The 16,968-nt window shown below is 45.3% G+C and overlaps 1 pseudogene; it reads right to left on the bottom strand.

Moving 5' to 3' along the window:
• Positions 1 to 13,090: 13,090 nt before the first annotated feature.
• LOC121838155 lies at positions 13,091 to 16,619 on the bottom strand (annotated as a pseudogene).
• Between the last annotated feature and the right edge of the window lie 349 nt (positions 16,620 to 16,968).

Below are 16,968 nucleotides of genomic sequence, written 5' to 3'. Positions count from 1 at the left end.
AACCACACCAATTACCAGAAGACAGTGTACTTGGGCCCTTCATTTTTAATATTTACGTGAAAAATAGAATCAACATCACCTCTATGGCAAAGCTCATAATCTTGCGGATTATACTACTGTCATCTTTTTAGGTACAGACGAAAATGATTTAGTAGATAGGGCGAACTTCTTTTTGACACAGCTTGAAGCTTGGTTCAATGCAATTGCCTGAAGATTAATGGCTAGCAAAACAAAAGCCGTACTTTTTCGACCAAAGATTAAAAGGGTGCAATTAAACATGGATACTGTACTAAGTTCAGGTCTAATAAAGATTGACAGTTTTTTAAAACTTTAAGTGTTTTCTTTTCGGAAAATATGTTATGTGATAACCATGTATTATGTTATCTCAAAGTTATCACGTGTTATAGGATTAACATATCGTCATCAGTTTGTACTACCAAGCAGCGCCAAAGTATTAATTTACAACTCTTCGTTTTATTTGCACGTGGTGACAATATACTTGTAAACGTGGCAATACCACGTTCACAAACCAGAAAAAGAAAACTATTTGTTACAAAATAAAATGTAGAAAATAATTTCAAATGTTTTATATTATTCTCACACTGAACAACTACTTGAACGCTTCGAAGTGCTCGATAAAAAAAATAACTATATAACTACAAGCGCATTTCCTTTTTTAAATCCGAACAAATCAAAAACTTGGTTCTTTAATTAGCAACTTTACAATGCCACATCATTACACACCCCTATCGACATAAAGAATACTGAAAAATTTCAAAGTGTGTAAATAATTACGGATATAAGATGCTTAAAGGGCCCATGAAACGCATTTTGGGTTGGGATGAATGATTTTAAATTGGGACTTTACTAATCGCATATCGTTTGGTTGGCCAAAAGAAAGAGGCTAGAAAGTCAAAAGCCAGCTTTTCGGTACGAACATTTGAAAATATAGCGGACTATTTTGTACCTTCTTGCCTTCGAAAGCTCTCCGCCTTTTCACTAGGATACATCCGCGGTTCCAAAAGCGCGTCACCGGCGCCAAACTGACGTCAGCAGAGCCCAGCTCACGCATTGGACACGAGAACTGCGTCACTCGGACGTATGCGCTCGTCAACAATCAATCCGTCGACGAATATCTGGATTCGCGTTCGTGGCCAATGAGCGCCCTGACGGAACCTATTGTCACTGGGGAATGACAAGTTCTATGGTGTGCATAAAAAGCACGGTGCAAGCTAGGAGTCCTCGCACCGGTGCCGAAGGAATGTCACGACCACGTGATTTCACAATTCGCATTTGAGTTGAGGATTAAAGCTAAGGAGGAAGAAGTAGGAAAATCGTTTCATGACCCCTTTAAATTCACGCTTACCAAACTTCTAAATTGTCTAGATAAAAAACACACACACACACACACACACGTTGATGTTGAATGAATTTATTTTTCTGAACTTCACGATTTTTTCCTAAAACCATATAAATGTGATTATTCACCAGTCACCTAGCTGTGTTTGGAGATTTATTTTGGTCCTTTGTCCCTCTTCTTCCCCTTCTCCAGGGGTTATTTTCGTCATTCTTGTCCAGCTCGCTTGCACCTTTGCGTTTAACTGATTATTTCTGTTTGTACTAGCGCTTTTATAATGATTGTATAATTTATTTCTGTTATTCTTATATATTGGTATTCGCGCTAACGAGCTCAGTGTTTTTAATAAGGGGGCCAAGGACCTGTCATGCCGTCTCGACACAGCTTTTTTCCTTGGTCTCCTCCACTGATGTACATCGATGGAAATAAAACAAATTATTATTATTACTACATAGTAACACTTAGTTGGTTCAAATGAAACAGTTATCTCAAAATTGAGTTCCTACATGTCCTGACCTCTTTACCCAAAGAGCGATTGGCATCGGAAATTTACTAGAGGAATTGCCGCTACTGTACTCGCACCTGCAGCTTAAAGGGAAGTTCAAGCAATTCTGAATTTGGAAGAAGAAAAAAAGAAAAGAAAAGAGAACACTTCAATCGTCTTCATTTCGCCTTCAGGATAACGAACATCAAGATTATTATTTTTTTTTCAATTTCGTGCACGAAGGCTGCAAAAAATCATTTTCAAAATACCGCTGAAGCCCCTTTTATCGGAGCGTCACGTCATAAAAGGATTTCCTAGGTGTGCTCGGATAAAAGTTGGTGTTCCTGAGTTGAGGCATTTGAGGTCGAGGTCTCTTATAACGTCTAACAGTGCTGTGCCTCGTGATGTCGTCACACTGTTCCCCCAAGCGGGGTGATTAGCGTTAAAATCTCCACACCATACTAAGGGACCCGGACAGCGTGCGCGAATTAGCCGTATTGATTCAGCGTCCCAAGGCTGACCTGGGCGAACATGACTGGATATGATTGTAACGCCCCACCCAGACAAGCGCAAAGTAACGGCAACGTGTTCATCAATTACATTGTTAATGTTTTTAAGGTTGACCTCCACTTGCGAGATGTATCGTTTCACGAAAAGTGATGCCCGTGACCTTCCGCTTGGATGAAGTGTTTTGCTGTGATATTCGACGTATGGTGAAAGCCTGTGTGTACCTCGCTGAAGATATGACTCTTGAAAAGCAAGAACATCCGTTTGGGTTTCTCTCAGACCCTGGCGGAGTTTTGATAGGCGTGGTTTAAGGTTGTTGGTGTTCCATTGAATAACGGTAAGGAGGACTTGTGCGGGTCGTGTCCTAGGACGTCTTTTGGTTTGGCTGGGTTTACCCATATTCTTGGTTATTCAACCCCTCATGAAGCAGTGAACAGTTTAATACTGTTTCTATTGAGAGAAGAGCGTGAACTTCAGCAAGGTCGCTTGCACCCTGTAGGGATCGAATGATAACTTTTAGTGCCACAAATAGCATTGTACGAAAAGGATTCTGTTCCTAGTTGCCGGATGGGGTAGGTGTCTTGTGTTGATTTGAATTGAGGAGTCCTCAGTTTTAGCGGCCTTCGAGCTCGAGGAGCAGGCGTAGGCCGTCGAACTTCTGATGATTGGCTAGATTCTTGTTGATGGCGGCCGTTGTTTTGTTTTCTGTTGTTTGGAAGATGCGGGTAGTTCTCCTTAACCATTAGATTATGCTCCACGGTTGGCTTCACGAAATCCAGGTTTACAGCTTTTTGGTTTGCATTTTGGAGTTTTGCCGTACTTCATCTTTGTATTGCGTGCAGATGTTGCTGCCTTCTTGCTGGGACATAGGCCGTATGATGCCGGATGAGGTCCACCACAATTTGTGCAGCAAGGTTGACGCCTCAGTGAGCAGTCCTTGTGGCTGTGTGAGCCCGCGCAGATCTTGCATTTCTGTGGGCCTTCACAGTACTTAGCCATGTTGCCATGCTTCTGACAACGGAAGCATTGCACGGCAATTCCGAAGTACCCTTGTACGGGGCGGCTCGTAAAGCCGAGAAACACTTTTGTTGGGATTGGTTTGTCAGGTCGAAATGTGAGGATCACACTCTCGTGAGGCTTGACTGTTATAGTTTCATCGTCATTTTGATTGTACGATGCTTGTCGACGGACTGTTTTAACTCCGGAGTCGTTCAAGTACTCCAGCAGTCGCTCATCTTTGTATTCTCGGGGCACTCCTGTTATTTTGCCGACGCTTCTAGAGTGCGATGCGGGAACACTACTTTTACATGGAATTCCAGCGAGTGCTGTGATGGCGAGGAGTTTGTTTGCTGATGTTAGAGATGACACGTTCAAGACTAGGCTGCCATCTTTTGAAAATAGTGGGCTAGTAGCCTTTCTTGCGCTACGGCGACTATCTTTGTGGCCAGGTTGTTAGGGTTTACCAAGTTAGGGTTAGACTTGAACATGATTGGGATTCCTGTTGCTCAATCTTTTCTAAGAGATACCAGTGTAAATGGGGTGTGCTCGTCGTCCTCATTGCTTTGCATGTCATTTTCAAATTCGCTCATGTCTCGGTGTCTTTTTGCGCACGTAGTCTTCCGGTCAGAGATGTTCGGGGAGGGGGTGCAATTGTTCAGGCCAGGGTTCGGCATTTTCTTTGACGGCAGTCCAAAAGCGGTACTGGCAGTCCGCCCGAAGGCGACAGATGACTGCTGTTGGCGAAATATACTGTGCAGTCCGAAACATTTCAAGAAAAATATTAATATAAAAAGGAACGCAAAAAAATGGACGACTTGCCTGCAATCGTCTTCTTCCTCTTCCGTGGTGTCAGTGCGGGCGAGGAGCGACACGCGCTTGGCGGCCGAAAGATCCTTTGATGACGTCGCGACTGTTCGGAGGTGTTTTGTGTTTTCTCGCGTTTAGTTACGTCTTCGGGGAAAACAGAGGTTATATTTTGATTCACTGGGTTAAAATACTATAAAATTCTCGTTATTTGTTTTAATAACTTCTTCAGCTTTTTTTTTTAAATTTAGCACTCACCTCTGGAGAGACTTCGTGTTGGAACTTTCATTTACGTAAAAAACATCATTAAATTAAGCACCTGTATCGTATCTGCTTCTGTTCACAGGGTGCAATGCTTTTCAGCTCGCTGTTCCCTTATGTTACCTATAGTCTCTAAAAGATAAATAATTGGTTTTCTCACAAAGCACTTGATGGGAGCCCATCGCTGCAATCTAGAAAGGAGACACTGAGCGTGACGTAAGCACGTGAAACGCCCCGCTCAGTGTTGCCGTGCAGACTGTTTTTACGGCGAAGCTGTTATATGCTAGGATCTAGAAAAAAAAAGCGTCCATGGATGTTAACAAAATCTCCCGTTTAAACGGCGCTCCTTCGTCCCGATTGGTCGTGATAAATATAAGTAAAAAAAGGGGGCAACCCGCGTGAGACAGCCTTCCTCGGCATTATTAGGTAGTGAGGTCCTGATCCCTGGTTATCATCTACGGTGGCCGACTTATTTCAGCTAAGAGTGCGCTGCGACGAGGCTGAGGGGGCAGAACGCGCCAAACTAAGCTTCTTTTCTTTGGTTTCCGCGATGCTGATTACGCAATGCAAAGTGTCAGGCTTGCATTGCGTAATGCCACAGCGCAGATTTAGTTTTAAGGTCTAAAACAGATCTCCTGCCTCACCATTCGCTGAGCTGATTTCGTAGATCGCAGAGATTGGCTCTTCGAGTGTTTTGCGGGTAAGTAAACACGCAAGCATTTCTTAGAGCGTATGCTAACAGTGCGGTGAAATTCAGCTACGCGCTTCGCAGGAGCAATCAGTCGCCTTCCCTTCACCACCTGGCCGCCCTCTCTGCTCGTAGGTGCGGCCGTTCTTACGCTGGGTAAGATAGGCGTCCTACAACTTATATCCAAGGCGCACGTAGCTTTCACCGCTGTGTCAGCTGAGGGCTGAACTGAGTATAGGTTGAAGTTATCACTGCAGCGCGGTTATCCCCGAGCTTCAATTCCATTTCGCCGTCGTTGCCATGCTACGCGTGGATCGTCTGCCCCGCCCGGGATTACCCCAATTAGTGCCGTGCACTGATTGGGTGCCATCGCGTGATTGTAAAAGCTTCCTCGGCTCGGGGTCCTCGCTCCCCCGAGGCCACGGCGGATTGATCGAAGGGCCCAGAGACGAACGGCGTTACGGGAGAGTCATCTCCTGTTCGATCCAGTGGGGAGGAACCTGGTCTAAGCCGTATGCCTCAACCTTTATATATACTCCCGTCTCTACAACACCTTTTCTTGCTAGGACCGTTATATAACATTGTTTTGTGCTTTCGCGGCGGTTGGCGGAAGAGTTACGATACTTAACATGCATATATGTCTTCTAAATGTTATCTCGCATTTTTTTTTATTGATGGTAAGTTGAGTCATACTTCGATTGCGGGCATTTATGGCGAGATACCCAAGAGTCGTGGCTACGTTCAAACTATCCAAGAAACTCCTAAAAAAAAGAAGAAAAAGAGCGAACTTTAAGGACTTAATTGAGGTGAGGCGGAGAAAGGCATGGAAACAAACGTGCCCCAGTCTGCTCCCGCGTTTGCATTGCAGACACAATCTAATCGAAAATAAAATAACAGGTGAAGAATAATACATATTTTCTTTAGAAAAGTCAATTTGTAAGGAAAATAAACATAAAACAAATTCCAGGTAAAACCTACGCGGAGCGCAAGTTTGTCCGCTTTTTTTTTCTTCAATGGTTGTAGTGACGTCTGAATGCCGAGCCCTGATTGGCTCTACCTCAAAGCAAGCTGCCTTGAGGTCCACCCACTATCCTTCAATCAGAGCCAATCAGAGCTCGGCGTCTTTCTGACGTCACCACAACCCCTGCAAAAGTAGCAGACGAACTTGCGCTCTGCACAGGGGGGGGGGGGGGGGGGGCCCGAATATAACTGGCTGTGTTTTAAATTAAGTTGTGGTTTGTTTGGGAATTCTTTTTTTTCTAATGTTGCTTCTTGGTCTTCATTGCTGTTTCTTCCTATATTATATTCAGTGGAAACTTAAGAAGCGCAGTGTATAATGCGAAACTAGCATCTTATAATTGATCCGCAGCCAATGAGATTGCCGCATTAGCTGATAAGAAAGTCGAAGGTCCAATCACGAAGCCAGATGCCTAATCATAATAAACTACGCCTTACGTTTATGATGCTATCAGTGCCTATATCTGTATTATACGGAGAGAAACTTGTTTTGTCGTTTATTGTTTATGTAAGCAAGAATTGTGCCTTCTCGTAAAGCTTTTCTTTCGGTAGACTTACATTGTATGATCCCCTGGGTACATACAATTCAAGCACATAAGGTACATAATGTAGAAAACCCGAGACTGTGGTAAAAGCAGGGAAACGGTGTCGGAGAAGAAAGACAGGGGAAAAGAACATCTCAAACTCATTTACTACGTTTATGTCCACATTGTCTTATATACCCACAACCTAACCACCGACCACCGACGTCACAAGGTCAACCTTTGTTATCTATACAGTACTGCCCACACTGGTCTTCACCTCAACCGTAAACGGTGACCTCAATCCCGAACTGAAAGCTTGGGACCTTGAACAAAACAAACACAACAAAACAAACACACGGAAAACGAGAACTGCTATGACCCCGCAAAATGACTCATTGCACGTTCGCTTACCACTATTACAAAAAAAAAGGAAAACTTTACATTTTAAGAAACTTCTTGGAATTACTTCCGAGTTGCATCGAAGCATGGCTGATACAATTACCGATGGATTTAATACGAACTGTCTCTCTTATTAGCCTCTTAGTATTGTTGCGCTCTCTGCGATAAATGTCAGTGTGCGACCTATGTGCCGTACAATCGTTACACTCACTAATATGTTTAGCAATCTCTGAATTGGAAGCGTTTATTTTTACATTTCTTTTTTGCTCAACCAACCTATCATTTACACACCTTGCCGTTTGTCCCACATACTTGAAACCACATTCCAGTGGTATTTCATAGATCACCCCTTCCTTGCAGTCAACCGACCTATCACGGTGCGCTTTCTGACACACTTTCTGACTCGTCTGAAACGGTGTCAAACGATTCAGCTTATAGTCGGACTTGAAACGCTACATCTATCCCAAATTTCTTTGCGCATGCTTATAAGGTTATGAGAAATTGCGTGATAATATGAAATAACCGAATAATGCCTCGCCGGCGCACTCACAGTTTTTTTACATAAGGTACCTTGGATGGCAAAAATGGGTGAAAGGGGGGGGGGCTGCTTTTAATCGGTGATTGGAGCTCAATGAAGTTGAAATAATTTCGCTAGTACTTTTAGTTTAGGGGCCACTAAAATTATTCAAAACACTTATGTCTTGTTGTTGGTTTTTTGCGTGGGAAGTGGTGTTAATCTTGAAAGTTCCGAACATTGCAAAACTTCGTCCCCACCCAGTTCTCCCTTGTTTGACCCAATTATAAGGGTTTCAACTTAAGGACATTCATTAGTTGAATGTGTTGGCTGCCACGTGTAAGTTGTTCTAAGTGACCACCGTCGCCTGGTATATGCGTAATGGGCCCCTACCCCTAAAGGAATACTTGTTGCGGTTGACGCAGTTAATTCCGACGCCCATTAATAGCGTAGTTACGAAGTTGTCGCCATTTTTGGGCATCCCCCAATATAGCTCTGGAAATTTTTCCACGGAAGGGATTATCTTGGCTTCCAACAATAGCGCATCTGGTGCTCATATAGAATTCGAAGCAATCTCGTTAAATGTTCAAAACTGGCTCAATGAAATCAACGGGCAGCGAAATTTTTTTTTGCTTCTTTTGCCTATACACTTTTAATAGCCGTGTTTTTTTAGAATAGCGATTAGGTTTATGGAGCTAGGCAAATATATTCGTAAATTTTGAAGGCAAGCGTCGCTTGGAGGCTATATTTTGCTTAAAAAAAGTGAAAGCCGTTTACAAATCCCTGTAACGCCGAATTGGAGCGCAGCTCTTGAGGAGGAGGAGGGAAGGGTACTGAGGGGAGGGTAGACCCCTCCTCCTCCTCCTCCCCTCATTCTTTAATATGCTCCGGGGGGGGGGTCACGTGACCTCGGGGGTGGGGGTGTCACGTGACTTCGGGGAGGGGGGTCACGTGACCTCGGGGAGGCGTGACCTGGGGGTCACGTGACCTTGGGTGTCACATGGAGGCCACCTCAAAGTCACGTGACCCCCAAGGTGACCCCCACGTGACCTTGACCTTGGGGGTCATGTGACCTCGGGGGTCACGTGACCTTCAAAGGGTCACATGACCTCGAAATGATTTTGGTAGGGGTCACGTGACCTCGAGGGGTCACGTGACCTTGGGGGTCACGTGATCCCAAGATGACCCACGTGACCCCCAGGTCACGTGACCTTCAGGGGGTCACGTGGCCTTGAGATGACATTGGGAGGGGTCACGTGACCTTGGGGTCACGTGACCTTGGGATGACCTTGGTTACGCCGACGGCGACAACGACGCCGACGGCGACGCCGACGGCAACGGCGACGCCGACGGCAACGGCGACGCCGACGCCGCTCAAGCCGGGAACGGGCCCCTAAGAGCTGCGCTCTAAAAAAGGTTTGCATTATTTATTGGTGTAAAGCTCAAAGGTTTTATCCACAATGAAACTATCTTGGAATGGCGACCTGCCTCGATGCTGTTGAGAAAAAATGTGAACAGTTCAGTGCGATTGATAGTCAGGGGCGTTTAACAGAAGTACACCAGGAGGTACTGAGAATTTCGCAGGGCGTTGCTTATAATGTTTGGGCTTCTTGCTTTATGATTAGTTTTCTGACATTCTTATTCATCATTGTCGAATTATTATTCGTTGCGAAGCGATAATGAAATATCTCCTATGCCTTTATATATGGTCAGTTACTACTGTGATTAGACCCTGGAGTCTCTCAATGCACTCGCACCGCGTGGTGACAGAGTAGAAAAAAATAGAACGCAAAATTGTCAGGCAGTACAATGTCCTCGCTTTATAAGTTTCAAAAAGCACTTTCGGCAAAATAAAAAGGCCAAGAATCGTTGAATTCTTAGATTTTGAGATTTTGGTCTACTTTTGAGTTATGGCGATACTGATTCACGCGGTAGATTAGAAATATATCTTGAGCAGTACGGCTGCGCAGATCGGGCTTTTAACGCGCAACAGCTAGTCGGTGATCAGACGGCTACACGCCGGTAATGTGCTCTCCAAGATTGCAACGTTCAGGGGCGGGGATCGACCGCTGGAGTGGTTCCTGGGTTTTTCAGCGCGACTCGTTTGTGGCACTCCACCTCTTTGTTAAAGTTAGACGCACCGCCTCTGTCATCAGCAAAGAGTGCATTCCTCAAGATGAATTGTTGTAGTGCACATTTCAGTGTCTGCTGACGTCTTATCTCCCCTTTCCTTTATCTTTGTTTTCGCTTTTTATTCCCGTTCTCAAACGCGAGATAGTGACCATGCTACGCAATTCTTCTGGATTCTTTTTACTTGAACAATCCCCCCCCCCCCCCCAAGTTGTGTTTTGTGTATGTTTACACAGTGGGGAGTTAGTTGGCCACAATGGAAGTCTGGTGTCTCAGCTGTATATGAGAAATTTAGTCGGTGCTTCACCACTACTAGCCCAGGGTTTTTGTCGTGCATCACACAGTAGTGATACATGAAAGCACGTTGGTACGATTCTCTTCCAGATTGAAAGAGGCGGTGGGGGGGGGGGGGGTGAGCTCAGGATTTTTAGATTCTGCAGCGCAAGCTTTCGCTTCACGTACCCCGAGCTACCATGCGCTGAACCACTCGACTACGAGTCCCTCTACCGCCTCCCACACACACACACACGCCAAGCACATCCATAAGAAATGAAATGTAAAAAATTGATGAATCAATTAGCTAGTTTTTTAATGTTAAATCAATCATTCAATAAATACCGTAAATGAATAAATAATTAAAACAGTCAATCAGTCAATGCAGAAAAATTGGGGAAACACTGGCCTAATTTGGCTCTTGCAGGGTGTACCTCATGCCCGACTGTCCGGTTTTGCTTTAACCCTTCCATTACCTCATTTAGTGGGAAAAACGGTGGCATAGGCGTGTTGGTTTTCTATGTCTCAAAATAACAGCGCAAGTATGGGGTTACACACAAACACACGTCAGCACCGGCCACAAAAATAATCACACTTAGTAACACTCACAGCACACAAAACACTCACACAGCGCTGACTTACAAATGACGTTTAATACTGTGAGAGAAGCCTTACCCCTTTTTTTTCGTCTTCGTGTGTTTTTGTGTAACCCCATACTTGAGCTGTTATTTTGAAACATAGATAGCAAATACGCGCAAGCCGCCGTTTTGTGCGCCGCCTCGGTGGGCCGGCCTACGGATCCCCAGGTGGCGGGTTCGAATCCCGACCGAGGTGCCCGCAATATGACGGAGGCTTATTGCGGAGAAGGCGCCGTGTAACCGAGCTTTCGGTTGCACGTCAAAAGATCCCCAGGTGGTCGAAATTAATCCTCAGTCCTCCGCTGGGGCGTGCCAGATGCCCGTCGTAGGTTTGGCACGTAAAACCCCCAAATTTGACTTTCGCCGTTTTGTGCAGAAAAAGGGGGTAAGCTCTCTCACAGTATTAAAAAAAAAAAAGAAAAAAGGGTAAGGTTTTTCTCGCAGTATTAAACGTCAATTGTAGTTCAGCGCTGTGTGAGTGTGTTAGTAATTAAGTGTGATTATTTTTGCGACCGGTGCTGACGTGTGTTCATGTGTAACCTCACACTTGCGCTGTTATTGCGAGACTCATTTTGCGGTAGCGCAATTCCGTTCCTCTCACCATTAACTCTTCGGTTAGGGTTTACGTATCTGCGTCGCACAAGCTAGCTGGTTAAACGGAATACAACCAGAAACACTAAACAAAACACGAGACAAGTAACCTCAAGGCGCATAATAATAACAGGCTAAGGGACGAAGGGTTAGCAGGATTGCGACGTCAACGCGCCAGCCTCAGGTGTCAACGCAAGCCGACTGCCGGCAGGAGGCAGAGCGAACTGTGGCCGATATGAGGCCCACAATTCCTAACAGCCTCTCACCTGTTCTGCAGATGATCTATTAAGTGACCAGCGTTTGAAAGGCCAGCTCTTTGCGTATTCGTGTCCGTAGGATGTAGCCGGGCTGTTGACATCAGGGTGTTCACGGGACGTCGTAAACGTTTTAAAAGATTTACCGTGATAACGGTAGATCTTTTACAACGTTCAATGTTATGGTGTGCATGTATTGACAGAGAGACGGCTGTGAGGGGGGGGGAAGGAGGGACGGAGGGGCGGGGGGAGGGGGAGGTCGTTTGTCTCGAAGAGAATGAAGCCCGAGAGGTCTTCGACATTTCATCCCGTCAGCTCGGAAAGCGCTGACTGCTCAAGCTACTTATTGCACTTCTAGGACGACGCGTTTTGCTTGCCGAGTTATTGGGGGTGTTTCCGGGGGTGAAGCTTTCTGCACCGGCGTCCCCTGGCAGTAGATGTCCGGCAATCGACGACGCCATTTTTCTTGCTTCCTTACGATGGAGATGCAGTTTGTCTCGATGACCGAAATCTTTCTCTATCTTTGAGGACGTCTCGATCGTTCAATACTCGCCTGGAGTCGAGATATGTTTTGAGCAGAGGAATAAAACAAAAAATGACCGAGTCTTTATTTTTTTTGTTTTTTTGTTTGCGCATGTGGGTTTTCTTGTCGGTTTGTTTGCAGTAATTTGTTCGGAGGCTCCTATTTATTCAGCTGCGTCACTGTTTGCTCCTCTGCATTTGTGTTCCGTTAATAGGTTTACCAAAACAAAAATTATAATGGACGGGTACGTTTTTCGTTTTCATCACCTCAATCCGCCATTTAGTTGTTAGATATGTCAGTGCGGCGATATACATAAGCCTCAGAACTCCACAAATCTGAGTTTGTGAAAGGAATAACACCAACTTTCGCTTTCTGCACGTGTCAGACAGTTAATAACAAAGCGAAGAACGAAGGTGCGGCGGCCATAGGGTGTGCATCCAATACCTCCTAGACAGCTTTCAAGCCTGCTTGTCACGTGATTTGACGTCAGCAACGTCACAGCGCGCCGGCCGACCTTGGCGCGGCCGGCCGGCTCGAGTGCGCGCTGTAGCTCTCGTCGCTCGAGCATTTCGTTCGCGTATGGCGGTAACGTGTGCCGTAAATTAAACTTGATCGATCACCATGGCTGCATGAATTACCACAGTTATGAAAAGTATACTCGTTATGAAACCAAAAATACATATTACAGCGAAGATGTTAATGGCTAGGGTTCCGGTGGATTTGCTGTGTGCGCGACCAAAAACTGTACGCTCGCACCGTACCCGCGCGCCGCACTAGCCGGCGTCTGCAGCAGTAACTGCTCTAAAGCAAAAGCCTAAAACAAATGGCACCTTGCATGCACGTTCGTCAACGCTTTATTTTGGTTATTTACTTCGAATCTTTTATACGGGGAAGGCGTGCGCGTGCGACGCGTGGAACACCATACCCTGTGTTCTCCTTGAAGGCAGCGGGCGGCACGTATGTGTGCGTACCATTTCGTCACACCTTTGTTCAAAATTCTGTGTCACGTCTGTGTCCTGTGTTAAACAGCTTCGCTGAGTCATTCACCATCACAGAGTGGAATGGCCCCCAATTTTTTGTATCATAATTATGGAGCAAATAATACATATTGCACACTAATTGTGAAGCAGATAATACATATTTATTTATCATATTAGACACCGGGCATCAATTGAATGGCACAAAACAGAGCACTGTAAAGGCAAAGTATGCAAAATAATCACAACAGACAAAACAGATCACCAAATAACTTGTACACAATAGACAATAAAATGTAACACAGACAGATATTACATGTATTACACTGCCCCAGACAGAAACATGTTAGAAAATCATAACGAACAGACACATCATATCATACAATATCTGTGCGAAAATTGCACAAAACGCAATTATTAGAGTACAATGTACCACCACCGCTACCACCCAAGAATACAAGAAATCATTTTTTGAGAAAGATTTCAGCCTTCCTCTTCTTTGCATTTGTATCTTTTTCTGCACGCAGAAGATCATTTCTTTGTTTGCACAAATTATTCAGGACTATGTTTGCTGCACAGTTCGCAACCAGCCCGACAAGCAGCTCATAGTTGTGCCCGTTCTCACACGTCGACATGTCTTCAAGCCTTGACAGAGAGCGTAGTGTCAGTTCTCTAACAACATTCCTTTGGTTGAACCCATGGAAAAACTGTGTGCAGCTGTTTTGTGCGACAAGCTTTTTTACCACAACCTCCGTGTGCATGACCACTGAAATTACTAGGGCTGAGGGAAACTTAAGACCACCTCGGTCTAACTGCTTGATTAGCAAATGAGTGTCTTCTTCGGGGTCGGCGTCATGTCCATTAAAAACTAGGTGATCTCGGCAGCTTTCGCACTTCAGAACTTTTAAAGCAGCATGGGCACAATACCCACCGACATAGGCAATGACTGGCATTCGTGCTCTCAGTTCATCAAGGTCAACATCATTAACAGGAATGCAAAGGGAGCTGCCCACACCTTCGACAGTGTTTGTGTCTTCAATGCCCTTGAGGTCATTGGCACTCATCATTGGTAGAGCACTTTGAAGGCGAATCCTGCCCTCTGTTTCACACAGCTGCCGAACAGATATATGGTACTGTCCACCAGCCATTTGTCTGTACTGTCCAAAACGACTCTCAAGAGGATCCGTCTGGACTTTTCCTAACAGAATGTAGTTGAAGTGAAGCTCATCTATGCAATACTTTGCCAGCGCCAAAAGAGACTGAGCAGACAGCCTCAGGGTGCTCAACGTTTCCGGGGTGAGCACACCAGTGTCATGCCCGTAGAATTCCCAAACGTCGAGCCATGTGATCAATGAACTAAGAAAGGCTAGTTTTGGGTCATCAGTAAGGCATGCCATCGGCTCTTCATAAACATTACGATGGTGGAAGCCTTTCTTTGGTGTCTTCACGTTGACAATACTCCACCAACGTAGAATGATTTTGATGAAGTCTGCTGTTGCTTTAGCATGCTGAAAATCAACTTCACCACTACGGGTTGCCAGGGCTTCGGCTACATGTGGATTAAAAACCTGCAGTACCAGTTTAACATTCTGGCGCTCCAAGCTGCTAGGATTAAGCGCTTTTGATGTCAAACCATAACCAGACTTCAGCAGTTGACCCGACTCCTCTTTATGCAAATCTCTCAAGTGCTTAAATGATGCAGTCATCTTGCACTCAGGACGAACGTTGTTGTCTGAAAGCTCAAAGCATGGGTAGAAAAAGCACGTCCCTGAGTTTTTCTGGTTAATCCAGTTGTTTCTAATGCACTTAAGGAGATGCACAGCATCTACCACGTAATACAGTGGTCGAGATGGGTCTGCTGGGTGTGGATAAACAGGGCTGAGTTTCGGCTTTTGCAAAAACGCTTTCATTGCTTTCCTGTTGAGTGCATTATTGTCACAGACGATTGCCACAACTCTGTACCCGATTTCTTCTAAGCGCAAGATAACCTTCTTCAGGATGGTGTGAAGCTCATCGCCATGTAGGGTTTTTACTGGAAGAATGTGCGCCACTTCCTTGAACGAGCTTAATAGACTTTGTATCATGAAAACGTGTACCGACGTTGCTGCCTCGTTGGAATTGACTGCAGTGCCACATATGTTTCCACCTTTATAATCAAGACAAGGCTTGATATGAATTTCATCCAGCATCAATGTCACAGTGTGTTCATGAGGTTCTAGATGCTTGAACCTCTGTGCAATATACTGCAGGAAAGTGAAATCTGAGGACTGGATTTCTGGGCACATTTGAAAAGACGAACATACACTTCTGATCGTGCTTGGATGAGGCAAAGTGAGCGTACTTGTCTTCCTCAAAAACTCATAGGCGTGTGGTGATATCGTGTACAGAATGCATGCAAATACCATCACCTGAGTGCTGTAACGAATGCATCCTTTGCAAAGCAGCAGCAGCTGCTCCTTCAAAAATTTCACGGCCTCTTTCTTGCCTTCACTAACGCTTCCTTCCAGTTTGTCTAGAAGGGCAGTTACCGCACCCAGCAAGTGACGAAAGCTGCAACCTTCATCCGAAAGCATACACAGGTTGTCCAAAATATTCAGCAAGGAACTTACGTCACGCACTGAGTCTGGTACAACACTGCTTGCAAACCTCTTGACCGGTGCTCCTTGATAGCAGGCAGAGACTTGAAGGTTCTCAAACACTGTCAAAGATGCCTTCAGCCAAGGTTCACACTCGTCGACTATGTTCAAAAACATTGTGCACTTTTCTTGATGTATAACAGTCCACTTCACCGACACCGATGGTACTTGCAGGCACGCCTTTAGTTCTTCGAGCGTCGGAGAGCGGTGTCTCTCCTGTTCCACTTCAAAGGACGCCGCTGATTCTTCAAGAGCACGAGCGAGTTGGGATGCTTCTTGTCGGCTCTTTTTGGTGTCGGGCGCATCTCTCGTGTTGGTTACGGGCTTCGAAAGATACGAAGGACAGGCGGGAAATATTTTCGGTACAGATCCAGGACGCAAGCGAGGCACTGGCAATGCCGCCTCAAGTACTTTTCCTGTCCTCGGATCCGTGTACGATGTGGTCCGCTCGATGCACGACGGGTCGAAGTGAACCGCGCACACCTGCACAAATGTGGAAAACGTTCGTAAACGGCTGAGCACCTAGTTCGTTGGAAAAATGCAATGCACTCCCTTTTGTACAGCCATAGTTACCATGCGCGTTCGTATACGATAAACACTGCTACGGTTCGGAAGCATAAAAAGAAAGGCGCGGCACAAATATAATAACTAGCAGCATAAGAATATCAGCATAGAGGAAGCATTACCTTGGTGTATGAAGTTGGTACGAAGTCCTTCCTGGGAATAGCACGAATCTATTTCTTCAAAGTGTCGTCGTCTTTCGGAAAAGAGAACACTTGCTCCTTCTTCCCTGTTTTGTAGTTACTGGTGCACCTTGGCACACAACACTTGTTTGGCATCGTAATTTCAGCTCTGCATCACGCACAAGAACGAAATTGCCGCAAAAACAACGACGGCAAACGATACGCGATGACGCGACCACGCCGTTTCCCAGGAGCGATTAGGGCTAGCTGACGTTGGGTCGCTGTCACTGCGGCGTCCTCCTCCGGGCTCCGGTGTCGGCCGGGCGGATGTGACGTCAAAATTATGGGCGCAGGCTTGAAAGCTGTCTAGGAGGTATTGGTGCATCCCTTCTATACATGCGAAGAGTGAGCTCCTACATGATTTTTAATGCGATAAACAACGTTTGGAAGGCTTTTGTTTTTATGCACAAGTCTTATTCCGTCGTCTACTTTGTCGAAGGCGTAGGCAGCGTTTCTATTGTCTTGGGGTGTATTTCAGCTGCACCTAAAGTTCTGGTTTGTGATAGCTTAAGAAAATAGAATTACACATTTCTACGGAAACTCGTTATATCCCCCACAATCAAACATTAAAACATGTTAAATAATAGCAATAAATAAAAAGCTATGGGTTTTGTTTCAGTCTTTTTTACAAGCAAAACTGAACGAAACC

This window comes from Ixodes scapularis, unplaced genomic scaffold (assembly GCF_016920785.2).
Source record: "Ixodes scapularis isolate PalLabHiFi unplaced genomic scaffold, ASM1692078v2 PGA_scaffold5__190_contigs__length_132052651, whole genome shotgun sequence".
NCBI lineage: Eukaryota > Metazoa > Arthropoda > Arachnida > Ixodida > Ixodidae > Ixodes > Ixodes scapularis.
The sequence above is the reverse complement of the archived record's forward strand: the minus strand, read 5'-3'. Positions and strand labels throughout refer to the sequence as shown.